At 48.8% G+C, this 8,307-nt stretch overlaps 1 long non-coding RNA gene across 1 annotated transcript in view; it reads right to left on the reverse strand.

Annotated features, from left to right (window-relative positions):
- LOC147113153 (uncharacterized) overlaps positions 1–7,928 on the reverse strand; it is a 76,563-nt gene extending 68,635 nt beyond the window's left edge. The window contains exon 1 of the long non-coding RNA XR_015079629.1: positions 7,719–7,928. This is a non-coding gene — a long non-coding RNA (uncharacterized LOC147113153). The remainder of the gene's footprint in view (positions 1–7,718) is intronic.
- Between the last annotated feature and the right edge of the window lie 379 nt (positions 7,929–8,307).

Below are 8,307 nucleotides of genomic sequence, written 5' to 3' on the forward strand. Positions count from 1 at the left end.
CAATGATGCCAACCTTGCCACCTGAACTTCTGTCAAACTCAACATAGGCACGCTAAGCAAAAATTCTATTGCTTGGACTGCTTAGTCAGAGTTGCGCTCTACAGTCTCCAAAGATCTCAAAAATTACTAACTTGTGCATGCCACACAACTTTGCCATACAGTGAGGAGTGACAAACAATAAGGAGTCCCATTGGGCTGTAAGTCCACAAGAAGAGGATGTGGAAGAAGAGAAGATGGACATGGAAGGAACTGATGTATGGGCAGGGTGCTTTTTTATATTCATTCTTGGAATGCGGGCATTGCTGGCATGAACACATTTATTGCCCATCCCTAATTGAACCACTGCAGTCCATGTGATGAAGGTGCTTCCACAATTCAGTTAGGTAGGGAGTTTCAGGAATTTGACCCAGTGATGATGAAGGAATGGCGTTACATGTCCAATGACTTGGAGGGAACTTTGAGGTGGTGGTGTTTCCATGCACCTGCTGCCCATGTCCATGGAGGTCGCAGGTTTGGGAGGTGCTGCCGAAGTAACTTTGGCGAGTTGCTGCAGTGCATCCTGTAGATAATACACACTGCAGCCACAGTAGGCCAGTGATGGAGGAGTGGATGTGCAGACTAGTGCACAGTAATGATTTGCAGGCAAGCTGCCAGGTTCTGTAAAGCCTCGCTGGAGGTCCTGCTGTAAGAGGTCAGGATAAGGAAGGAAGTTTCATTCTAGGCAGTGGGAAGAAATCCAAAAACAGCAAGTCCACCTGGCATCAGGAGAATATACTGAGATTGTCAGCTCCAGGAGCATCATCCCCAGGAAAGAAAGAACTTGCATTTATATAGTGCCTTTCACATCCTCAGGACATCCCAAAAGACCAGAATGCAGTGCAGGAAGCACTTCAATTACCTCTCCAGAGTAGCAAGGGTGAGTGCAGCTCCATCACTTTCAAACAACACATGGAAACAGTCTTTTCCCCACTCCCCCTGCACTCTCAACAATTCCCTCCCATCCATCACATGCTTCAGCACACAGCACAAGGGCACACCAGACCACCACTCATTCTCATTACAAATATGCACTCAATTCTTCATTGCTCCCTTCACAGCAGCAGTTATCAACATTCTCATCTTACTTGGTAGTCTTTGCAGAATCTCTCATGGCTCCTTCCTTTCTTCATGCTCCAGGCACCCGTTTTCTATTCAACACTGCCCCATCATGATTATCTCTTGTTTCTTCTCCCTCTCAACATCTGTACAACAAGCAGAAACCCCACACATCTGCAATTTCCTTTGTAGGAGACACTCACCAACTCTTGCGCTCTCCCTCTGCAGGATAAGGCAGCGCACAGCAGATGGGAGAGCAGTAAGACCTGGTTTGGAACACCCAACAGAATGAACCTCTCCGAGCCAGCGCAGTAAGCGTTGTAATCAGTGGCCTCTATATAGCCATAAGAATAGGAGATTTCGAGGCCAGGAACGTCTGTGAACAGGGTCTCTGACTATTACTTGCATTCCTTCAAGCTGTACTATGCTGCCTGTCATCTAATGTTCAGCCTTTCAATGCATTGCTAATTCTTCTCGCTTTTCTGTTTCTTCTAGGTCCTTCTCAGCAGCCGCAGTCCATAGAACAAGACACCGCAGAAGAGAACAATCGTTCATGAGGAGGCACCATCACGGGTTCCATCACTCCCAAGCACCAGCACCGATATTGGCACCCCGGCTGCGCTAGACAGTAAGTTAGAGGGGTGGGTCTGTACATGGTGAAGCAGCTAGCATCAGTGAGCAGGAGCACATACTGGTGGCAGGGACTGCCTAGATGATAGATCAGAGGAGGGTGAAGTCATCTCCCAATTCTCAGAAGGTCATTTGTGGATTTCAGGGGCCCAGCAATGAGAAGAAAACCGTTTGCTTCATGCATGCAGTTATATCAAGTATTGGGAGGCCTGCCAAGGAGTTTCACCACCATGGTTGAAATTGCTTTCAGCCTGTGTGGTGTCAGGTCGCACAGCATTAAAACTCTACAGTCTACCTCGGAGAGTGTGGCCAACTCCAGCAATGTTGGAGCCGAACCCTCACAACAGGAGTCAATTTTCACAGCCTTTGCAGCTTTGGTGATAGTTCACATGGCTGTCAGGGGACGAGGGACACCCCCTCCACACTTGGCTGACGATACCTCTTTGCAACCCCACAACTCCTGAACAACACAGGTATAAACTTGTGTTCCACCTGGCTTGGAGAGGCAGATGTACATCTTGGAGAGATTTGTGGAGAAAATGGATAGGGACTTTGAAGAAGTCATATTCAAGAAAGGAGGGAGAGAAAAATCAGGGAACTACAGGCCAGTTAGCCTGACATCAGTTGTCAGGAAAATGCTGAAATCCATTGTTAAGAAGTGGTATCAAATCACTTAGAAAATTATAACATGATTAGGCAGAGTCAACATGGTTTTATGAAAGGGAAATTGTGTTTGACAAATTTATTAGAGTTTTTTGAGGATGTAACTAGCGGGGTAGATAAAGGGGAACCAGTGGATGTAATATATTTGGATTTCCAAAACGCATTCAATAAGTTGCCACATAAAAGGTTATTACACAAGATTAGGGCTCATGGGGTTGGGGGTACTTTAGTAACCTGGATAGAGGATTGGTTAATGGGCAGAAAACAGAGAGTAGGGATAAACGGATCTTTTTCAGGTTGGCAGGCTGTAACTAGTGGGGTGCCGCAAGGATCAGTATTGGGGCCTCAGCTACTTACAATCTATATTAATGACCGAGATGAAGGGACCGAGTGTAATGTATCCAAGTTTGCTGATGATACAAATCTAGGTGGGACAGTAAGCTGTGAGGAGAACACAAAGTGTCTGCAACGGGATATAAATAGACTAAGTGAGTGGGCAGTAAGGTGGCAGATAGCGTATACTGTAGGGAAATGTGAGGTTATTCACTTTGGTAGGAAGAATAGAAAAACAGAATATTTTTTATATGGTTAGAAACTTTCAAATGTTGGTGTTCAGAGAGATTTGGGCGTCCTCGTGCAAGAAACACAGAAAGCTAGCATGCAGGTACAGCAAGCAATAAGGAAGGCAAATGGCATGCTGGCCTTTATTGCAAGGGGGTTGGAGTATAAGAGTAAGGAAGTCTTGCTACAATTGTACAGGGCTTTGGTGAGACCACACCTGGAGTACTGTGCACAGTTCTGGTCTCCTTATCTAAGGAAGGATATACTTGCCTTGGAGGCGGTGCAATGAAGGTTCACTAGATTGATTCCTGGGATGAGAGGGCTGTCCTATGATGAGAGATTGTGTAGAATGGGCCTATACTCTCTGGAGTTTAGAAGAATGAGAGGTGATCTCATTGAAACATACAAGATTCTGAAGGGGATTGATAGGGTAAATGCTGAGGTGCCAGAAAGACTTCTTCCCTAATTGGCTTGCTGGGCCTGCCAGGCAGGCTTAACAAGGTCAATCAGGGGAAAATCCCTCTGGTTGGTCAGGCGAGGATGGAGGCGGGACATTGACACAACAAACAGCAGTCCCGCCTCCAACTCATCTCCATTCACAAAATCCAGCCCTTTGTGTAACTTCAGGGTAGGGGAATGAGATAATCACTGGAATCGCTAAACAATTCTTGACTTCAGTCATCCCTCGCACCTCTTCTGCAAGGCATTGAGGTGATCCTCCTTCTTCTGTTGCTCACGCGCCTTCATACTAGTCTCCCTCACCTGATGAAGACTTCTGCCACTACTGCTCTACTTGCTCTGCTTCTTCATCCATTCAAATCAAACTGGCAATAAGAACCCCCATGATGAGCAGATAAGAGCTTTTTGAGGGTAAATATGCAAAACATTTCAGAAAGGAGGACATAGACAGACTGGTGAAATGTGCCAGGACAAATCTGATGGGCTGAATGGCCTCCCTCTGTGCTGTAAGATTCTATGATTCTGGCCACCGAGGTCAGAAATTCACATGATCTTATTAAAAAGTCAGGGGGAGTCCCACACTGTCCGGAGCCCAATAGCAGAACCATAGCAGGAAGCACCGACTGGCCAGAGGAGACCAACATAAATTTTAAAAAATCACTATTGTCAGAACTCCTTGTGGGCCAGGTGAAAATGGAGTTCTTCCCCCAGACTCCGCAAGGAGTTCTTGGATGTCTCCAACCACGGCCTCCCCCATGAGCGCAATGGAACTTCACCCCCACCCCAACCGCCTCTGCACTATCCCATTTACTGTAACCCTGTTACAGGGGTGTAACATTTGCAGCCCTTCAGTCCTCTGGCAGTATTCCCATATCCAAGGAGGATTGAAAGGTTGTGGCCAGAGTCTGTGCCCAGAACCAGAAAAGAGATGATTCTATAGCTGACTATTGCAGCTCATGTTATTAAAAATGCTTAGTCATTTCCAGTTCCACTTCTAGCCAGAAGTGAGCAACATCACAGGAGATTCTCTAGTAAAAGGAAAACAACTAGAAATAGCCACATCCACATGTTTTAATCTTAATTTATAGCTCCTCTCCACTCAGAACTGCCAAAAGGTCATCGACCTGAAATGTTAACTCTGTTTCTTGCTCCACAGATGCTGCCTGACCTGCTGAGTATTTCCAGCATTTTCTGTTTTTATTTTTAAACCTCTATTGACAGTGGAAACATTGTAATAGCTGTTCACATCATCAATGTAATAGTAATATAGTGTAGTGGTTCGTGTAGATCACCACTAAATAAGAGAGTTTGACTTCGACGAACTATTAACAAGTTGTTTATTTACAGGAACAGACTAATTACATCAGGTAAGATGGCAGGTAAGATGGCTGACTGTAGGAGCACCGTGGTATAGGTCTTGTCCCAGCGGGGACTCCACGAGGAATGAGTTCGCAGTCCTGTGGGGAGCGTGATGACGCCATCACGCTCTGCTGTGTGTTCCCGCGCTTTGGACGTCACGTGATCGCGTCGCCGCGTTTGCCCGCACTTGTGGCGTCGCGTGACCGCGTCGTTGCGTCAGCGCGTCTCCCGGTACGGAGGCTGGCCGTTGAGGCCGAGGTCGCGAGGCCGGGCTGTGCCGGTGCTTGCCGCGGGGGCGGAAGATCGCGTCGCTCCCGTCGGCTGGCCGATGCGGCCGAAGTCGCAGTAGGCCGGGCTGTGCCGGCGGCCGTCTTGGAAGACCGAGTCGGGCCGGCAGCCGGCGCGCGTGCATCACGTGATGCATGACGTCAGCGCGTTAGGTCGCCTCTTAAAGGGGCAATGGCCCAACAGGTAAGTTAAAGGGGCAACAGCCCCAACAGGTAAGTTATACATACATAAGTAAGTTAAGTACATACAGTTAGATAAGTTAAAGGGAATTATGTGTCTCAATGTAAGGGACAATCAGTGGTACCGCCACATAGGCCCCCCCAGAATCCGCTTTAACGAAAGTCCAAGGATGAGATGGTCTGACGAGCTGGTGGTCACGGCGATCGTGCTGTCTCGACTTGGTAGGCGAGGTATGAAGATGCTGCTCGTGAGCGGATCCTTACACGCGTCGTGGCGAATAAAACATATCCGTCAGGCGAAGGACCGTGGAGACGTGCGAAACAGCAGGCCTTGTCAGAGTGACGGGCAGGTTGGGCGGACGCGGGCGATGTCTCCGTTGGCTGGTGAGCGAAACCTTCGGGAGGCTGGAACGCACGGAACGGTGCGTGCCATAGTGCTACGACGTGAACACAACGGAGGGTGAAGAGTTGCTGCGTTGATCAGTGATCGGTGAGGCTAGCAACTTTCACGTGGCTGATCGCGGCCGCAGGATGCCCGTTGGACCCATCCTCAATGTGTGCAGCTTCAGTCGACGTTTGCGTTTGTTAAAGGGAAAACTGGAGAAAGGGCGGCAACGGTCCAGGTTGTTGTTGCTTTCAGGAGGGGTTAACTCTGCCTGGAGGGCGGCAACACTTGTAACTGTTGTAAATTTAGGAGAAAACAGCCGGGAGGGCAGCACGCTTTTTGTTCACGCTGAATCGTGTAGTAGGTAACACAACCAGCAGGCTGAAGGGCTGGTGCGTCGTCGGCGGAGAAGGAGTCGTCGGTGTTCACGAGGGATGGGTTCTCGTGGTTCGCGAGGGATGGGTCCTCATGCGCGAGGAGTGCGTCCTCGTGTTTTGCGGGGGTGAGTCCTCGTGGTATCCCTGCGGGGCACGCTCCGATCTTGTGGGCCCGAACATGCTGTACCCCGCGCTTGGAGAGATGTATACTTGCTGTTGCTTTGGATGTAGAGGCGGACGATCCGTGTGGCGGTAGAAGAGTCGAATACGGAGACCGTGAGCACGTGCGTGGTCTGTGCTGCATCGATGTTCTCGGTGAACAGGGCTTCTACCTGCATAAAGCACGAGGGAGACCATGGCTCCCTGGATTGCGGTAGCGACAGCAGAACGGCTGATGCTTCCATAGCGTGCTTCGTTTGTGAAAGACGTTCACAAACCCACCAATTGTAGTGCTGGTGGATGAAGGTTGCCGTTGGTCGTGCTCTACCTTTGTGAAATCGTTCGTGAAAAACGGGCTCACCTCCAAGCTGCGCGTCCGTTGCGAAGACGTTCGCAAGGACGGGGTCGCTTTTGGCGGAGTGAGGCGGTTGCTGTTCCGTGGTTGTTCGTCGGTTGTGCGTTGGTCGTCTTGTGGGAAGACAAGGTTCAGGTGTGCGTTGCTACCGTGAAAATCGTTCACGGATACGGGTTCACCGATTGTAGCGTTGGAATTGATGAGCTCCCGTACTCACGTCGTAGGGTCACCAATGTAGTGGTTCGTGTAGATCGCCACTAAATAAGAGAGTTTGACTTCGACGAACTATTAACAAGTTGTTTATTTACAGGAACAGACTAATTACATCAGGTAAGATGGCAGGTAAGATGGCTGACTGTAGGAGCACCGTGGTATAGGTCTTGTCCCAGCGGGGACTCCACGAGGAATGAGTTCGCAGTCCTGTGGGGAGCGTGATGACGTCATCACGCTCTGCTGTGTGTTCCCGCGCTTTGGACGTCACGTGATCGCGTCGCCGCATTTGCCCGCGCTTGTGGCGTCGCATGACCGCGTCGTTGCGTCAGCGCGTCTCCCGGTACGGAGGCTGGCCGTTGAGGCCGAGGTTGCGAGGCCGGGCTGTGCCGGTGCTTGCCGCGGGGGCGGAAGATCGCGTCGCTCCCGTCGGCTGGCCGATGCGGCCGAAGTCGCAGTAGGCCGGGCTGTGCCGGCGGCCGTCTTGGAAGACCGAGTCGGGCCGGCGGCCGGCGCGCGTGCGTCACGTGATGCATGACGTCAGCGCGTTAGGTCGCCTCTTAAAGGGGCAACGGCCCAACAGGTAAGTTAAAGGGGCAACAGCCCCAACAGGTAAGTTATACATACATAAGTAAGTTAAGTACATACAGTTAGATAAGTTAAAAGGAATTATGTGTCTCAATGTAAGGGACAACCAGTGGTACCGCCACATAAGTGTATATTAATACTAGTTATAATTTGCATATTACTATGCCGATTTACAAATCAGGAAAATACTGAAATAGCCAATTTCAGACATTTTGTTCTAACAGCCACAGCACATATACAAACTACATTAGAATTATACCGATTTTGAGAACGGGGCCAAAAGTAATGATTATTTTCTATCTGTCTTCACTTTCTTGCTTTTGAAAATTATATTAAGAACATAACATTTTTGGAAACAGAAAAAAGTCACCAGGCCCAACAACCTTGTCCCTTTTTCACGGACCACTTACCTCCTCCATTCTGTATATCAGAAAAAGTTTCTTGATGATTTTTTGATTGCCTCCAGTGTTGCACCTTACGACTCACTTCCAAAACCATCTGGATTGTTCGGTTAATAGCATGCTGAATATCATCCAGATTCGGTACCATAACCTATATCCCAAAACAAAAGTAAAGTTATCAAAAAATTATAATTTTGCTTCAACACGGCCAAGCTCCAAGAAGAGCTCACTTAACCCAGCATCATTCTGATGAAAGCGCATGTATGTAATGCACTATTCCCAGTCACTCTGATTACAATTCAAATCAAAGTATAAAGGGCTGCTAATTCTCTCCTTGCACAGTGGTGTCAGGACCACTGTGGTCAGGCATTGTGCCTGCCAAAAATCAACGTCAATTCATTGAAATGTTAGCATGGCACTCTCGGCGCATAGTGCATAACTTGCTGAAAGTGCACAAACATCAGGGGATGGGATATCCCTGAGCGGCAGCTCTTAAAGGGCTGCAGCTCACTCTTAAAGCAGGTGCAAATTCAATTTAGAGGGTACGACATGGTAGCCATGACTGACACATGGCTGCAAGACGGTCAGGACTGGGAAC

This window comes from Somniosus microcephalus, chromosome 9, assembly GCF_052327205.1.
Source record: "Somniosus microcephalus isolate GS21.2 chromosome 9, FLI_Smic_1.0, whole genome shotgun sequence".
Classification (NCBI taxonomy): Eukaryota; Metazoa; Chordata; class Chondrichthyes; order Squaliformes; family Somniosidae; genus Somniosus; species Somniosus microcephalus.